The sequence below is a fragment of the Mus caroli genome, unplaced genomic scaffold (assembly GCF_978045245.1).
Source record: "Mus caroli unplaced genomic scaffold, Mus_caroli_1 scaffold_12, whole genome shotgun sequence".
NCBI lineage: Eukaryota > Metazoa > Chordata > Mammalia > Rodentia > Muridae > Mus > Mus caroli.
In genome coordinates, this window is record NW_028227267.1 from 14,649,142 (window position 1) to 14,667,689 (window position 18,548).

Below are 18,548 nucleotides of genomic sequence, written 5' to 3' on the forward strand. Positions count from 1 at the left end.
CCTTTCTCTGCCTCTTAACTCTCTTCCCCATGCCCTGAATAAACTCCATTCAAAAAAAAAAAAAAAAAAAAACAAGAGAAAATGAAAAAACCCAAACAAATAATAGCAGACCCTACCTCCAAATATTCTAATTTAATTAGTCTCATGTGAGACCTAGGGCAAAGAAAGGTTAAGCTAACTCTCAGATGATTCTAAATATGGCTGGAGCAAGAGTCACATATGAATTGCTTCATAGATAAAGGGCAGTTATTCCAATGAACAGGCTGGTGGTCTGTACAATAGAAAGATTAATTAGGAAAGCCTGTGATCACAGGATTGGATAAATGCTTTTATTTATTTGGTCCTTCAACAAACATTAAACTTTATACAGACCAGGGCTACAGTAGGGACCAGAATGTTATGGGCTCCTGCACAGGCAGGAAAACTTGACAGGAAGCAGCAGCAGAGCCTAGAAGTCCGGAGTGAGGGCACTGCACAGAGAGAACAAGGGAGCTGGCCACAAGTCAGAGAGAATAGTGCTGGGTGTAGTCCTGCGTTGGCTCACTGGTTTCAGACTTGATCCAGAATGCATTTAAAGGATTTGAAGTTATAGAGGTGAAGCTTACACCTCAGCTCCTGGAGGCTGAGGCAGGAAGCTTTCGGAATTGGAGGTCAGCCAGAGAGAGATGCAGTGAGTTCAACAAAACAGAAGCAAGCAACCAATCAATCACAAAGCAGGAAGGCACATATGAGGTGTGGGGTGATACCATCTGAGGTTAACTTGGGGTGTTCCTTTACAGAGCTTGAGTTTATTAAATCATTTAACGATTGACTGATAACCTCGTCTGTTCGTGACTATTGAAATCAGATGTTGGAACTCTGTGGCTACCCATTCCTAATTAGCTTTGGCACTTTGAAGGTTTGCATAGGCTAATGCTTTTTTTTTTTAATGTTTTTCTTGTGTATTGGTCATTTGCATGCTCGTATGCTCATGTGACGGTGTTGGCTCCCCTGGAACTGTTGTTAGATAGTTGTAAGCTGCTATGTGTGTGCTAGGGACTGAACTTGGGTCCTCTAAAGAGCAGATAGTACTCTCTGTAGTCCTGAGCTAATGCTTTCTAAGGGCCTAATAACTAAAGGTACATAGAATTTCTCACGGCCTCGGTCCTGAATAAGAAAGTTCAAGGTCTTTATGTCTGCTGCTTCCTTACCCACTTTCCCCCAAATCAGTGTGAGTGTACCTGGAACTTCTTTTTTTTTTTTTTTTGGTTTTTTTGAGACAGGGTTTCTCTGTATAGCTCTGGCTGTCCTGGAGCTCACTTTGTAGACCAGGCTGGCCTCTTCTTTTCTGCCTGACTTGTCTTAAAGCAAGTAAACAAACCCCAAAGATCAAAACTCCTGTAGTTCCCTTTGGCTCCTTCCCCACCTACTCTGCCCTTTTTTTTTGTTTTATTGTTGTTAAAGCTCAAGGACACATGGGTCACACCTCGGAATCATTCCAGTCCTAATTCTGGCTAAGAAAATCATGGAATTATTTCTGTTGAGGGGGAAGAATTCAGCCTAGGCTAGCAGTTCTCAAATTCAAAAACTGAGAATTTCAATACAAGTCTTGAGCTAACAGTTGCAGATCTGGGAACCCATTCCAGAGCTACTGAATCAGAAGGTGGGTTGGGCCAAGGATGCTATTGGGAAGCATCCCAGATCATTCTGATTCCAGTGATCTTTGGACTGAACTAAACAGCGCAAATAGCTGTCAATAGTTCTGGCAGAGGCTAGCTGTGGTGGTGAACAGGTGAGATAAGATGCTAGTTTATGATGGTGCAGAATGTGTGCTATGCTTGGTTTTCAATTCTAGCTATTCCTAGGTTAACTTAATTGAGCTATTTCACTCAGCAGAAACTTGAGATACCACAGATAAGAAAGAGGTTTAAGAGGGAGCAGTGAGTATCTATCTGGCTGCGTCTCTGTTATCCTCTCAGTCCTACTTATCTGAAGAGGCAGATTTATCAAAGGACAAGTCACCCTCCAGGGGAATAGCAGTGGGGAAACTGTTCCCTTTTCTTGCCACACCCATTGGATAATTTTGTTAGGAAAAGACATTACACTATATTTTTGCTTTCCGAGTTTGCTACATCAGCAAAGATTTAGGCAAATGTCGATCTATTTTTTTTTGCTGTCTCCCTTGCTCTCAGGGTGGCTGGGGCTTGAACCATGAGCATTAAGCAAGTTCTTTAAAGAGTCTGATGACTGTGATGCTCTGGAAATCCTCGTGCACAGTGAGCCTGGGTTTCATCCTCACCACTGTGACAGTTCGAAGTGTCAGGGCTCCCTTTTGGTGGCAAAGGGGATGAGTGAAGGCTGGCCGTCGTAGACTTGGCTTCTTACTGGGGTTAGTTGCATCTTTAACATACTTGGTTCGAATATAGAGATCTAGAGTTTTAAACCTTGGTTTTAAGACATGGTTTATTTTATTGCGCCAGATAAAATGCAGTCTGAGGGTTGGGCGCGGTGGTTTACTATCTGTAATTCTATCAATTGGGAGACTGGGTAGGAGGACTGCTGTGAGTTTGAGGCCAAATGGTCTACAGAGCAAGACCTTGTCTTGTCTCAAGAAAATAAATGTCACCCCAAGGGACCAAAATGTAACTTAAAAAATAAAGTGCATCTGGGCAGACTATCAGAAATGCAACAAAGCAAAACAGAAGGGCTAATGAGTCAGCCAGTATCCTTAAATTTACTTTGTAACTTCTTGGAGAAAATTCCTACCTAGCATGTGTATTATGGGGGAAAAGCACACCTTATAAATGCCCTTCTTGGAAACGATCTAAATGAACAGGACTGAGTTATGGACTAATGGCTTGTAAAAACTCTCCTTGAGCAAGTTATTGAAGATCCTAAATGAAACAGACAGGAAGAGACTTAGAAAACCCAACGGGGGTGGGGCTGGGAGCTGCATTTGCTTCATCAGTAATGTAATTCAAAAGTTGCCAAGCCGATCAGTGGCTGAGTTTACCTTGTTTCCTTGGGCTGAGTCTGAGAGTGCCCGGATTTAATCTAAAGAGGTTTGTGTTTTAAAAACTAACAACCAAGTAATAAAACACCTATAAAAGAGGTTTATAATGGAACTGGTGACAGTTCTGAGTGTAGTGTTACAAGTCTTCTGCTCTCCCCTCTTTTTTTTTTTTTAAATCTTTCATTCACCTCTGCCCTTTGTCTTGGCTTCTTCCTCACCTTGCTGCCAAGCTCAGAAGCAGAGGAAGCTCGCACACCAGAGTAGCCTTTGTGCATTTCTGTCTGCATGTGACAGGGCTGCTGCTGCTGCTGTGTCTGAGATAAGAACCGAGATTATTGGGTCTAACAAAGTACCTACATAGTTGAACAGTGGTTTCTAACGGGGAGGTGAACTCTGCTGCAGGAGTGGCAGTGGCATGAAAATGAGTCATTCAGGGCAGGGAGACTGAAATTCCTACTCTTTGACATCCTGCATCTCCTCATCAGGGGCCCCAAGAACGTCCTGATTCAGGGACAGAACTTCAGGCAACAGGTGGTTTTTCACCCCGGCCACCACACGGGGAAACTTGGCTTTCCCAGGGACATAGGTTTGTTTCCCTTCTTCCATAGGTCTGGGTAGAGAAACTATTAACTCCTAACTCTGTTAGGAGGAGCCTTTTCTCAAATCTACCTTTCTCATACTCTCAAGTATCTCTTACCAGCATCCCACCCAACTCTGGGAAGAGCAGGACGTTTTCTCCAGAGTCCGGAGGGCGCTGCAAGGCATGTGGGCAGTTTTAGAGTAGCCTTGCCTGGGCGGCCAGAGGATCCCCCAGCCTCCCTCGTATGGGCCTCAGGAACTCCGGGGGCCCAGGGGAAGCCTGGAAAACCGAACTTCACCATCAGCTTTCCGAAATTACAGCGCTGGTTGGAGACGAGGGAAGGGCCCCCCCAGCGGTCGCCCCCCGCCCAACCCCTATGCCATCCAGCTGCACAGTCCAGGAAGCACCCAGAACGCAGCTCCGAGCTCGCCAGCCTCCCGCAGGCCGGGAGAGGGCATCCTGAGGGGCAGCTTCCCTCTCCAGCCTGCGTCTGACATCCCCACTCCCACCCGAGGATGCCTGTCCGCAGTCGCTGAATGTCACTGCTCCCTCTTCCTCCTGATCAGGGTAGAGACAGCTCCTGAGGCATCCCCCACCCCAAAAAAGCCGCGGTCGCCCGAGGGTACAAGACCCGGGCGAAGGACGAAGTTTGGGGCCCACGGCGGCGGGAGGGGGGGCGCGTTTAAGAAGACCGCACCTCAGTCCCAGACCTGGCGGACACACTCCCCGCCCCAAAACAGCCCAGGCGTCCCCATCCTTTCGGACACCGGCATCCCCGCCCTCCCCTGAGGGCGGTGAGCGGAGCCCCCCGGGGCGGAGGAAGGTACCCCCGGGGCGGAGACTGGGGCGGGCGGGGTCCGGGCTGCGCCCCCGGCCGGGCCAGGCGGGCTAGCGGGCGGCGCGGGGGGAGCGGGGCTGGGCGGCGCTGCCTCGGGCTCTGTGCGCTGCAGCCCGGAGCCGAGGAGGAGGAGGCGGAGGAGGAGAAGGAGGCGGCGGCGGTGGGTCCCGGGCGGGGGGAGCGCGGCGCTGCGGACCCGGGCGGCTGGCAAAGGACGAGGCGGAGGCTGAGGAAGGCAGCGGGGAGACCCGGTCTGCAGCAACAAAGGGCAGCAAGCGATTGGCCGGGCTGGAGGCGAGGTTAGCCGGGGACCGGGGTGGCTGGAGGCAGCGGCGAATAGTGCACGTGCTTGCAGACACGGGCGAGTGCGGAGCCGGGGGTGCACACCCGGCGGGTAGGGGGCTTGCTCCCCCTCCGTATGGGATGGCGAAGAGGCTGCAGTGAGATCGTTCCGCCTGCACCCGGCCTGAGGCTGGCAGGGTAGAGGGTATGTGAAGGGGGTAGGGTGCAAGCCAGGGGGCGGGCGAGTAGTCGCCCGGGACGGGACAGGAGAGAGGGTGGAGGAGGGGGCTGGATGGAACGCTCCGGGCGGCGCGCCCGTCCGCGCGCTCCTCGGCGGGAGCAGGCGACTGAGAACCTCGAATTTTAACTTCGCGTGCCCGCCCGCGCGCGCCCGCCTGCGCCCACCCCTAAATCCTGCGGCCGCCGCCAGCGATCAGCTCTCACACAAACTTTAGCTGCGGGCTAGGGGCTTTGGGGTTGAGTGGGGGAGGGGAGAGGAAAAAAGGCTTCTGATTGGCGTCGTGTACAGCCAATAAAGCCAAGCGCCTCTACTGCGCCTAGATCCAATCCATTTCTAGAGGTAGAGGGGGCGGGTAGGTGGAAGTAGAGGTGGCGCGGTGTCTGTGAGAGAGAAAAAGGGCTGGACCAATAGGTGCCCGGAAAAGGCGGGCCCCGCGGTCTGTTGATTGGTACTGGCAGTCGACCCTCCCTCGGGGTGGTGCCGGAGGTGGGGGGGGGGAAATGATGGGTCGAGAGGTGTGTCTATGTGGAGGCGAGATGACCGGCAGGAACTTGCCCCAATGGGGGGCAGAGTGTTTAGCGAGCGGGTGACGGACAGACCCGTAGGCCAACGGTTGGCCCTAAGTGTTCGTGCTCTCGTCCAATGGAACGGCGCCGGGGCGGGGCCGCGTCTTGGGTTTAATGAGACTCCATTGGGCTGTAATCAGTGTCATGTCGGATTCATGTCAACGACAACAACAGGGGGACACAAAATGGCGGCGGCTTAGCTCCTACCCCTGGCGGCGGCGGCAGCGGTGGCGGGCGCTACGGCACCTCCTCCAGGCGGCAGCCGTAGCTTCTTTCTCAGGCAGATTCAGCGCCCCCGGCGGGCGCGGTGGTGGTGGCGCGCGGCCAGGTCTGTCACCCACCCCGCGCGTTCCCAGGGGGAGGAGACTAGGCGGGCGGGGGACCGACGGGGGGGGTGGCCTGGGACCCTCGACGCCCCTCCCACAGGCCTCTGCGCGAGGGTCACCGCGGGGCCGCTCGGGGTCAGGCTGCCCCTGAGCGTGACGGTAGGGGGCGGGGGAGAGGAGGGAGGAGGAATAAGCTCCGCCCCTGGCCGAGCCTACGGGGCAAGGGGCGGGGCTCAGGAATGGAAGGGCGGGGCAAAACCGGGAGGGGCGGGGCAGAGGGATCCTAAGGCTTGGGCTGGGAGGGGATTTCTGTGCAAGAGTGAACTGGTAGGATGGATGGAGGGGTCGGACGAGGGCGTGGGCAAGATTAAAGAACGGGAGATGAGATAGGAAACGGGAGGTGTAGAAACAGGTGTAGAAGGGAGGGGCGAAATTTTGGTGGAAGTGGGGAGGCTACCTAGGACTGTGTGAGGGCTGGTGAAGTGCTGCAGACCTGCGAGATTGCAGTTAACTGGGGACACACTAAGGATGAATTTGGGTGTGGTAGATGAGAGAGTATTGCTGAGTGGGTATTGGTTCGTCTTGGGGATGGGTTCATGAGGCGGGTACAGTTTCTTTGGTGGAAGAATCAGGCTGAATCCTCATGTTGGCATAGGATAGTGGTTTGCTGGCCCATGGTAAATGAAACATTAAGAAAACAGATGGAAGGATGGATGAGTTAAGTTTGGGAGACTTTCTAAGGTAGCAGAAAAGACTTTAATGAGCAGGGAATGGAGAGGCTGCTTGTAGTTTACAGCAGTATATTAGAACCTCTCATCAGGCCGATGATTCAGAGTTAGGGGAATGCTGTGGCTGTGAACGAGGGCAGCACTGAGCAATAGGTCTGGGTGCTGTAATTGGATGGACTGTGCCCCCAGTCTTCACTGAGCCAAGAAAGGTTATGGAGACTTTAATTTTGATGGCTGGGGTTGTTTGGAGTAAACTTCAAGCCTAGTCTTAAAGGTGTGGCAGGAACAGGGAGAGCATAGAGTGTCCCTAGGAAGAGACATGGTTGCTTGCTACCTTGGGCAAGAACATTTGGTATTTTTTGAATTTGGTAGGACTTTGGTTTGGGCACAATGCAGGGAGTAATGGGAACTGGCAGGGTAAAGGCAGAGGAAGGGCAAATTAGTGACCTTCTCGGCACCATGGAGGAGTTTGAACAATTGCAGTTGGGAGAGAGAATGTTCTTGTGAGAGTAGTGGAAGTTATGAAGGAACAGTGATAAGGAATTATAGTTGTCAGCAATAGCTAGAGACCCAGTGAAATTGGGGTGGAGATACCAGGAAATTCAAGGGAAAGAGTATGCACAAATTTGTATGGGCAAGAGGTAGAAGTAGCACATGGGACTTTAGTTGTGTTCGTTCTTTGTACTCCAGTAGTGTGTGTGTGCGCACACATACATGCAGATGTATGCAAACGCATTTTGTGCATTCGATGCATACAAGTGTGCACATCCAGAGGCCAGGGCAGGACATAGAATGTCTTCCTCTAGCCCTCCCTGCTATATTGCCTTGACATAAAATCTCTTATGAAGTGGGAGCTGGCCATTTTTGCTAGGCTGGCTGGTCTGCCTGGAGGCTGCCTGTCTTCTCCTGCCCTTGCTGGGACTCCAGGCAGTCTAAACCATGCTCAGTTTTCACCTGGGTGCTGGGGAATCCAAACGCAGGGCCTCCTGCTTTCCATGCTGTGCCCGCCGAGCCGTCTGTCTCTCCAGCCCCAGCGAAGTGGGCGTTTGTAGAAAGTACATTCTTCCTCATACTAGTATACCCTTCATTTCCTGATGCAACTCTAAAATACAACACTTGATTGCTTGCTTATTAGAAATTTATTATACATGCAGCAAAGGGAATGTGAGCTGTTGTTGTTTTTAAGGAGTAATGGGTAAGGAGCCTGTAATCCTTTCATCTTTGGCTTTTGAGGTCAGCCTAGGTAGTAGTTAAGACCCCGTGTTTAAGCAAGCAAAGCAATAAGTGAGGAAGGAAAGTTTTAACCTAAAGGAAGAATTTAGGTGACAGGGTCAACTGAACTTTGACCTTTGGGCTGTACCTGGGCCTCTGGGTGGATGCTGCTGATTGTGTTGTGTTAAGGGCTAATGAACTACTTGTGGAAACAGGTGGACGCTATCAGAGGTAAGACCTGCGAATAGGAAGTAAACAGGATGGGTGAAGCAGATATAACACTTTGTTTATTTATTTATTTATTTAGAGACAGGGCTTCTTTCTCTGTAGCCTTACAGCCCTGAAAAGTCTGACCAACTCACAGAGATTGATTGCCTCTTCCTCCTCAATGCTGGGATTAAAGGTGTGTGCCACCACCCCTGGGCTCTCACAAATGATTATAACATTTTTTTCTTTTTTAACAGTTATTGAGTGTGTGTGCGTGCATATGCTCGTGTGTATATGTTCATGTGTGTGCTTGTATGAATGCCCAGACACGTGTGCACTGGTGCAACTTTGGAGTTCTGATTTCTTTACCACGTGGGTTCCAAGGTATCAAACTCAGGTTTGCCACTAAGTGCATTTACTTAGGCGAGCCTGTCACTGCACCTTTCTTAGACATTTCATCTCCCTGTTAGAAAAGTTTTAACCAAGTGTCTGGCTTGTAGTTTCTAAGCTAGTTTTGTGAGTAATTGGCCTTTGGTTTCCACATGCAGAGCAATAGCTACATTTGTATCTAGAGAAGTCAGTTGTTTGGGGGACGTAGGAAGGTGGGTTGTAATAAGAATAGTAAACTTTCCATAGAAGATTTAGGGCAGAGGGACATAATTTTCATGTTTTCTATTCTGTTGTTGCTGAGTATTTTAGTTGTTTTTGGTTTGCTTGAAGCATCTCAACATACATATCATGATGCACATGTGTACACATTTCTTGAACGTAGAGTTGCATTGTTGGTTTATAGGCTGGGCCTCCTCATGCTCTGCTCTGTATCTGTTGTCTCAGCATAATCAACCTTTTTGGCTTTGGATGAAGAGCTGTGTGGTTACCCTTGCTAGAGCCCTAGAGTGTGTATTTGTCGTACTGCTCACTGGTTAAACTTTCCCAAGAACACTCGCTCCTATTGCTTCTCTTTCCTTTCCAACTCTTAGACTCGTTAACTTAAAATTTTAGCCTGTCTAAATTTTGAGTAGTAAGCAAGTTGAACAGCTCTTCATGTATTTGTCATTCAGCTTTTCTCGATAGTCCCCCCTCTGTCCCATCCTTTGATTTGGAACTGAGTCTTTTATTACTACTTAGAAGGTTTTTTTTTTCCTCCCCGAGACAGGGTTTCTCTGTGTAGCCCTGGCTGTCCTGGAACTCACTTTGTAGTTCAGGCTGGCCTCGAACTCAGAAATCTGTCTGCCCCTTCCTCCCAAGTGCTGGGATTAAAGGTAAGCGCCACCATATCCGGCTAGAAGTTCTTTTTTTAAAATGTTGTTCTTTAACTATTTGTTTACACTGTGTGTGTGTGTGTGTGTGTGTGTGTGGGCTCAAGACTTGGGTGAAAAAGTCCGAGGACAACTTTTGCCTCCACAGTACAGGTCCCTGGGATGGAACTCAAGTTTAGCAGGTGTGATGGCAAGTACCTTTAATGCTTTGCCACCATGTGACCTGGAAGCTCTTTACTGTGAATACAAGTTCTCTGTCCTGTATGTATGTTACAAATACATTTTCTACCTTCCGGCTTTCCTTTTCATTCTCCTTATGATGTCTTTCAGTGAACCGAAGTTCTTAATTTTAATGGAGTCTGATTTATTGGTCTTTTCTTTATGGGCAGTGCCTTTTGTGTGTTTTATTTTAAAGACTATTTCCCTACCCCGTGGTCAAAAAGTTGAGTCTTCTATGGAGTATTATCTCCTGAAAGCTTTCCTGACTTTGTAAGTTGTGTAACTGAGTACCCCACCTCTTCCTGACCCCAGCCTTGCCACTGCAAACCTTCAGGTTTTTTCTGTTCTCTGTCTTGAATTTATACTTGTCTAAAGCTACAGCTAAGGCCAGGTGCTGCCTTCCCTAGTCTCTGAGGAGAAGTGGTCATATAGATGGAAGCTCAGCCAGATTAGACTTTACAGGCCTCCAGCTGACTCTATTACCCTCTCACTTTTACGAGCTAGCATTTTATTGTGCGCCTGCCACTGTCCTTGCTTCCTTCATATCTCTCTCTTATCTCAGTGATTCCTCTTAATAGTTCTGTAAAACAAGCTTGTATTCTCATTTTTACACACGAGAACTTGAGACTTAAATTGATTCACTAATACGCCCAGTGTCCCACAGTTTAGGTAGGTAGCAAAGTGGAAACTGGACCCAACTTCCTAATATACTTTCTTTAAAAAAAAAAAAAAAAAACTTTTTTGTTTTGAGACAGGGTTTCTCTGTGTAGTCCTGGCTGTCCTGGAACTCACTCTGCAGACCAGGCTGGTTTTGAGTTCACAGATGCGCCTGCTTCTGCTCCCACGTGCTGAGAGTTAAAGACACGTGCCACCATGCCCAACTTGTTGAATAAGATTTCTGAAGCCTATTTAAAAACTTTATAACCAGAGAGACTTCCTTCTTTACCTTTTTATGTACTTTTAATTTTGTTTTTGGTGGTAGTGAGTGTCTCAGGGCCTTTCTTTCACTTGCCAGGTAAATATTTGATTACAGAGTTACACCCTCACTCCTAACCAGCTTACAGGAGTGACCATCATGCCTGTCCCCTAACTTCTGTACTCTTATTGTAACCTGTCTAGCTAAGGTACACAGAGCTGTATATTGTGAACCTGGATAAAGCGCATCTTTATATGTCCGAGTAGACCAGCAGGCTTTATGTGGCCTGTGAGTTAGAGACTGGCATACTGAGTCCAGCTTGAGAGCCTGAGGCAGGAGGAGCCAGGTACGGTTCAGTTGGTTCTGTACCACCATGACGTGTGTTCCTTTTCAAAAGTAGACTTGTTTGTTTGTTTGTTTTTGAGACAGGGTTTCATTGTAGCCTTGGCTGTCCTGAAAATCACTCTGTAGATCAGGCTGGCCTTGAATTTCAGAGATCCACCTGCCTCTGCCTCCCAAGTGCATCACCACTGCCTGGCTGATAAGAAGAACCTCTTTCTCTTGGGGAGTGTGTGCATGTGTGTGGGTGCACATGTGTTTATCATTGGGGGAGGCTTGGTGTTGACAGTGTGGTGGTCTCCTGCGTCACTCTCTCTCTACCTTATATATTGAGGTAGGGTCTCTTAGCTGAACAAAGAGAGCTCACTTGATAAGGCTATGGGCTGCTATGCCCACCTGCTTTTTGTGTGGACTCTGGGGCATGGGACAGGTGCTCTACCTGATCTCACCCTTCAGAATCATCTTTAAAATTCAGATGACTTCATTTTTAGAGACAGGTGCTCTCATGTAACTTGGCCTTGAAGTGATGCTTGTGCCTTCCACCTCTCAAATGCTGGGATTGCAGGCTTGCAAAACACCCAGCAAATTATTTCTTAATACATCGTTCTCTGTTACTAAAAAACAAATAAGGCTGGGCAGTGGTGGCGCACGCCTTTAATCTCAACACTTGGGAGGCAGAGGCAGGCGGATTTCTGAGTTCGAGGCCAGCCTGGTCTACAAAGTGAGTTCCAGGACAGCCAGGGCTATACGGAGAAACCCTGTCTTGAAAAAAAAAAAAAACAAAACCAAAAACAAACAAAACAAAACAAAAAAACCAAAACCAAAAACCAAATAAAGCTGACTTGCAATTAGAGAGAAACTTAGGTTTGAATAGAAAAATGTTAATGCTAGAAACACTCTAAATGTAGTTGATTATTTTTTAAGTGGAAAGGCTTAGTGGTTGTAATTACCAATCAGTGCTGGCTTCAAAGGCCCACCCGACTCGAGCTGACTTCTTCATGTTGCGTCACATCCTCCCTTTTACAAGGGATCAGATTTCCTGTGATGTTTCTAACAGTGTGATTAAACTTTAGAGACGGAAACTATTGAGCACTCAGATGCTGGAATGACTGTGCAAACCTAATTCATGGCTTCAACCAGGAGGCTTGGGACCTGTCCCTACTAATTTATGATGATGATGTTGAAACTAATCTTTGCTAGGGATTATGGAAGCCGTAATAGTTTATTGATGGTTCAGTTATTGTTTGTTGAAGCAGATTTACACAATTATAGTTTAATGACATAACAAGGGTATTGTCAACTAGGAGAGCATGACATGAAAACTTAAACTTACAATTCATATAATATGTATTAGTTGAAATGATCATTTTCATGGTGATTTAGCCTCTTAGAAATCCTTAGAAAACATTATTAGCTTATGAATTGAAAACTCTATGTTAATGAGTAGTGGGAAAGAATTTAGTATTCCTCTAAAAAGACTGGGAATTAGACATTCAGTCCAGCTAGCATGCATTGACTGTGTTACCCTCATAAATTTAATCTAAACTAGATTGATGTTTGGAGGGATGAAATACTGCTTGCTCTGGTTCCTTTGTCGCTCCTCCATTGTAGTGACTAGATGTTGCCAAAATGCTTCAAACATTTAACATGATTGTGTGTGAGTGCACGCCAGCACTGTATATGTGCACTTTGCTTTTGGAGTCATGTGCCTTACCCATTTGATATGTCACATTTACATGCCACTTCCATAGTTAGTCACAGCTTTTCCTCTTCTCATCTTCTTTCTTTTTTTCTCACTCTCATCTCCCCTCCACCCTTTGATTTGTTTAGTCTTTGCTGTGTAACTCAACTGGACTCAACCTGAGATCTTCCTGTCTGCCTCCCAGTTCCTTGTGTAGTCTAGGCTTGCTTTGAAGTTGAGATGCTCCTCTTGTCTTAGCCCACCGAATGCTTATAAGTGTCAGCCACTACACCATGAGTTCAAGACCAGCCTATATAGTAGGCTTTATAGTGAGTTCCTCTACACTCTAGGCTTTAGTGTTGGATACTGTCAAACAAACAAACAAACAAACAAACAAAACAAAACACCAACCCAAACCAAATAAAGAAACCCCCAAACAGGCATTGTATCCCTCTTTTGATCCAGTTGCAGCCCCAGAAAGTGGAGCACATAGAAATGAATCAAACGTGAGATCTGGTCCTGTGGTTGTAAGAATGGCCCCCATAGGCTCCTGTGTTTGAATGAGCAGTATGGTTGGTGGAACCAGTTGGGAAGGACTAGGAGGCATGGTCTTGTTGGAGGAGGTGTGTCACTGGGGGCAGGCTTACGGTTTATGAAACCCACCTCATTACCAGACATTTCTCTGCCTCCTGCTTGCTGGTAAGGATGTAAGTGCTCAGCTACTGCTCCAGTGCCATACTCCTTAACACGATGAACCATGAGCCCCACATTAAATGCTTGCTTTCTTTCTTTTTTTGTTGTTGTTCTATTTTCTTTCTTTCCTTTTTTTGCGGGGTAGGGTTGTAGGAGTAGGTTTTGAGACAGGGTTTCTCTGTGTAGCACTGGTTGACCTGGTACTTATTCTGTAGACCAGGCTAGCCTCATAATTAGAAATTTGCCTGCCTCTGCCTCTTGAGTGTTGGGATTAAAGGCATACTTTTCTACCACCCAGCTTTCTTTCTTTCTCTCATTCATTCATTCATTCATTCAGAGATAGGTTTTCAGTGTGTATTTCTGGCTATCCTGTAACTCTCATTTGTTCAGGCTGGCCTCAAACTCACAGAGATCTGTCTGCTCTGTTTCCCATGTGCTGTAATTAAAGGTGTGTGCCACAATACCCAACATAAATGCCTTTTATAAATTGCTTAGGTCATGGTGTTTTAGTCACAACAATTAAAAAGTAATTAAGACAGTTCCTAAGAATTATATGATTGGTCAGTTCCAAATGAGCATAATATAAAAAGGACATGAATTTCAAAATGGTTGGAAAGCAGTAAGAAAGCTAGACATGTCCAGCTAAACAGAGGTGTGTAGCATTTGTCGGATGGGTGGGTGTTGGCTGCACTGACCCATGGGAAATTTGACTTGGCCGCTATCTAGGTTTCTGCTTACTTATTTTTTCTCAAGACAGACTCTTGCTATATAGCCCATACTGGCTTGGAACTTTCAATCTTTCTGGCTGCCTGGGATCTAGGTTTGATTATAGGGGATGCCAGAAGATCAACACTGTTTTCCCAGGCTCAGATGAAGCACCCTGCACAATGGGTGTCCCACTTTGGGTTTCAGCAAGGCTCAGTTGCTGTAGACTGGTCTCTAATCAGAGGAACATATTGCTTGAAGAAGCCTTTGTGTGGGAACTGCAGGGTTGCTGGAGTCTCCATGCCACTGAAATTATTAAGGCATGTGCCACCATGCCTGGTTTGTTTGATTTGAGGCAAGATCTCATGTAACCGAGGTTGACTTTAAACTTCCTGTGTATCCAAGGATGACCTTGAACTTTTGGTTGTTCTGTCTCTTGAGTGCTAGGATTACAAGTTTGTGTTAGCAAGCTTGGCTTTATGCAGTGTTTGGGGATTTCACTTGGGGCTTTGTGCATGCCAAGCAAATGCTCTACCAACGATGCTACATTCTCTACTCCCTAGTTCTTTTTAGTTTCTTTGGCTGTGGTGTTGTGCTTTGTTGTATTTAGTGACGGGGTCCCATTATATAGCTCTAGCTCTCCTGGAACTCAGTGTGTAGACCACGTTGGCCTCAAACTTGGAGATCTTCCTGCCTCTGACTCCCAAGTACTGAAATTAAAGGTGTGTGTCACTATGCCTGGCTTTGTTTTAGTTTCTAAAAATATTGTTTAATAATTTACGGATTTAAAAATCCATGTAATTCATATTGTTTTCGAGGTAAGAAATGTGTAGCTCAGGCTACCCCGAAACGCATTGTACAGTCCAGGCTGGTCTTGAACTCTTGACCAAATGTTAGGCTTTTGGGTGTGAACCACTACCCTGCTGATGAATTATTTTAAAGTGGCTAACTCAGTTGCATTTCAGTACATTCACATTGTTGTTTGACCTCACCTCTTTCTCATCTCTCATTGTTTTCAAATAAAGTCTCATACATATAAAACAGTTTCTCTCCACACCGAGGTCCTAGCAATGCATGCTTTGTTTATGAATTATATTTGGATGTTTTATAGAAATGCAGTTATGGGATATCTGACCTTTTGTCTAGTTTCTTTTACAGTATAATGTGTTTCAGTGTTCATCCATACTGTAATAGTATATATTAGTCCTTTATTCTCATTCTCAGTCTCTCTCTCTCTCTCTCTCTCTCTCTCTGTCTGATCTATTTTACCACTTTTTTTTTTTTTTTTTTTTTTTTTTTTTTTTTGGTTTTTCGAGACAGGGTTTCCCTGTGTAGCTCTGGCTGTCCTGGAACTCACTCTGTAGACCAGGCTGGCCTCAAACTCAGAAATCTGCCTGCCTCTGCCTCCCAAGTGCTGGGATTAAAGGTGTGCCGCGCCACCATGCCCGGTGTGCCTGTTTTACCACATTTTATCTGTTCTACTGTAAGTGGATATTTGGGCTGTTTGCACCTTTGACTACTGTGAACACTGCTGTTGTGACCATGTTTTGTCTGTATCTGTTGGAGAAGCTATGGTCAGTGTTTTCAAGTGTATGGTGTGAAATAGACCTGTGGGATCATGGTAACCTCACCAAGCAGTCCTTTGTCACTTCTTAGTTGATTCCTGTGTGTCCGGGCTCTGGCTCTGCTTTGCCTTTCCCATGCCATGTGCCAGGGCAGGGACTTAGTGCACTGAGTATTCATTTTCTTTGACTAGTATTCAGAACCTCAACTCCCAGTTTACACATATTGGGTGCAAGCATGTTTTTCAGGGAAGTAGATGGATTTAGGGCTTGAATGGTACCAAGCATCACCAAGTAAGTGATATTTGATGTCAGACAGTAGATGGTTGTGAACCATTGATGCTATTTTAAGCCATTGTGCCATTTGGGTGTGGTGGGCGGTAATGGAGGAAAGAAGTCATGGTTTCTTCCAGTGTGTGCTGTATTGTGGAAGATATTGTCAGTGTGTTGTTATTGTGGAGGATATTGTCAGTGTATGCTGTATTGTGGAAGATATTGTTAGCATTTGTTGATGCCCACTCAGTTTATACAACCATCTTTGAAAACAAAAGTCCTGGAGCTTATAAAAGTAAGAGAGCTGAAAATAGCAAGCCAAACCTAGGATGGTATGAGCATACACTCTATTATTAACCTTTTGTTTTTCTACCAGTGTTTTTGGCACATCTGTAATCTCATGGCTCCAATGTTGTGCCACTAATTTTGAGATGACACAGGCTTTCCTGCAAGTGTAAGGAGGCCTCTTTGGAGTGGGATATTTCGATTCTCCTTATGCTGCCCTGAATATTTCTGGAGTGTTGATATTTATGTAATGCCAGTGAGGCTTAAAGCTCAGCATTGGACCAAGTGTATTCCCTGATGTGTAGAATAGCTTGTAACGAGTGCTGCAAATGGGGTTCTAAGGCTGCAAGATACAACAATGTAATTTGCCCATTTTTTTTTTTTTTTAGCCAAAGTTAAAACGCTTCACAACCATAGGCAATAGAATGGGATCATTTGATGCAGCATGAATCTTGTGAATTAATTTGGGTTGACTTACTCCCTTTGGTAGCCTTTAACTGTTAAGTTTTTTGGTTTTGGTTTTGGTTTTTCGAGACAGGGTTTCTCTGTGTAGCCCTGGCTGTCCTGGAACTCACTCTGTAGACCAGGCTGGCCTCGAACTCAGAAATCCACCTGCCTCTGCCTCCCAAGTTTTGGGATTAAAGGCATTCCCCACCATACCCGGCTAACTGTTAAGTTTTTAAAAGGAAAAAAAAGGCAAGAGAATACTGATTTGAGTTTTAGTCGCCCTGTCCACAAACACAGCAAGTGGACTCTGCAAAAGAGAAGTGGTGGGGGGCAGGTAATTTTGAGTCAGGGGGAAAATCATTTTCATGTGACTTTAAAATGAATTACACATTTTCCCCCTGTAGATCTGTCTGTCTAGATACTGCTTGGACTGAAATGAAACTGCTTTTCAGTGTATTCTCTTAGCTTGTACCAAATTAAGGTGGTACTGTGGGATGTCAGACAAATCAGCCCCAGATTAAAAACAAAATTGCAGTGCGTGTATTTATCTGAGGATTGGCTTACAGGTAAGAGGCTTCTGATTTCCCTCCTTTCCTAGCTGTATATGTTTTTTAAACATTTGATTCAGCTTGTAGCAGAGGGCTCCTAAATTACATCGGCTTCTGCCTAATTAACTCTTGTTGGATGGTTTGTTGGATGGGAGCTCATTTTGAGATTAAATTGAGGAGAGGGGCTTGTGCTGGTGGCTGTGGGGGGTGGTGGAGAAGAAGGATTTAAGGTTGGTTGGTTGGTTTGTGTAAGATTAAGATATTAAGATACAGGTATTTATGACTTCTTTTCTTTTTTGGTCTTTGAAGTGAAAATGATCACTGTGCCCTAAATTGAGGCTTGTGTTGATATTGTGCCTTTCTCTTCCTTACGGGCTGGTAGCCCGGGAACTACAGGAACTTACCAGTATGTCCATCAATGCTAGATGGATTTGGGGACAAATAGTGATTGCTGCCTGGGAAAGTTAGTGTTCAGGACGAGTCAGTTGTTGAATTGTTTGGGCCCCAATGCTCTCATCTCTAAAACGTTGCATTTGTCTGGTGGTGGTGTTTTCATGAGAGGATTCTGTTGTTGTTGTTTTTTTTTTTTTTTTTTTTTTTTTCCTTTTTGGTTTTTTGAGACAGGGTTTCTCTGTGTAGCCCTGGCTGTCCTGGAACTCACTTTGTAGATCAGGCTGGCCTGGAACTCAGAAATCTGCCTGCCTCTGCCTCCTGAGTGCTGGGATTAAAGGTGTGCACCACCACGCCCTGGGAGAGGATTCTTTTTAAGAGGCTGTCACAAACCTAGTTTTAAATTTAGAGATTGTGCTCAATTGGATAGCTCATATCTACCAGAGCTAGAGAGACTTGGAGATGAGTGTGGCCTCTGGGCCGTCTTTATGCAGTCACAGACTTACAGTTTTCTTCCTTCCTGATGCTCTTTTGCTTATGTATCTAAAATGCCTAGAAGCAACTTGGTATTTCTTGGGCACTTTGCTGTGACATCTTCTCACCTGCTTCCCTCAGGTGTGTTTTGTACAGTCAGATCAAGGTAGTCATGGTTCTCCTGAATAAATGATGAAGGATCAAATAATGCTTGGCTCCAATGAAATAGCTCCTAATGAAATTTCGCTGTAAGTGATTTCACTTTGAAAAGATGCGTTTGCTGTTGTGCACGCTCTGACAGGGGGCGATGCTTCAGCAGTTTTATCCAGCTCTAAGGTCTCTCAGTGATTTATGTCATGGCACAAGATGGAGAACTTAATAGATCTGCAGATGACAGTCAAGATTCAGACAGTCTTTGGCAGGTTAGAAGATAGTTCAAATCAGCTTTGAATACCACGATTTAAAAAGCCAAGGGTGGTGGTACTTGCCTGTGAACTCAGCATTTGGGAAGCTGAGCCAGAAGGTTTGCTGTGAGTTCAAGGTTAGCATGAGCTATGTAATGAGTACAAGGCTAGCAAGACCTTGTGTTAAAAAACAAACAGCAGCCGGGCGTGGTGGCGCACGCCTTTAATCCCAGCACTCGGGAGGCAGAGGCAGGTGGATTTCTGAGTTCGAGGCCAGCCTGGTCTACAAAGTGAGTTCCAGGACAGCCGGGGCTACACAGAGAAACCCTGTCTCGAAAAACCAAAAAAAAAAAAAAAAAAAACCAAACAGCAAAAGGAAAT

At 46.2% G+C, this 18,548-nt stretch overlaps 1 protein-coding gene across 8 annotated transcripts in view; it reads left to right on the plus strand.

Annotated features, from left to right (window-relative positions):
• Nucleotides 1-4,257: 4,257 nt before the first annotated feature.
• The window catches only part of Kat6b (lysine acetyltransferase 6B), a 174,027-nt gene continuing 159,736 nt past the window's right edge, over nt 4,258-18,548 (plus strand). For 4 of the 8 annotated variants that reach the window (XM_085828408.1, XM_085828413.1, XM_085828414.1 and 1 more), the window contains exon 1: nt 4,564-4,709. The gene's annotated coding sequence lies outside the window, so the exon portion shown is untranslated. Of the gene's footprint in view, nt 4,396-4,563; nt 4,710-5,616; nt 5,828-7,680; nt 7,997-8,030; nt 8,169-18,548 lie in introns of those variants that run through there. The other 4 variants (XM_085828410.1, XM_085828409.1, XM_085828411.1 and 1 more) reach the window with 4 other exon arrangements.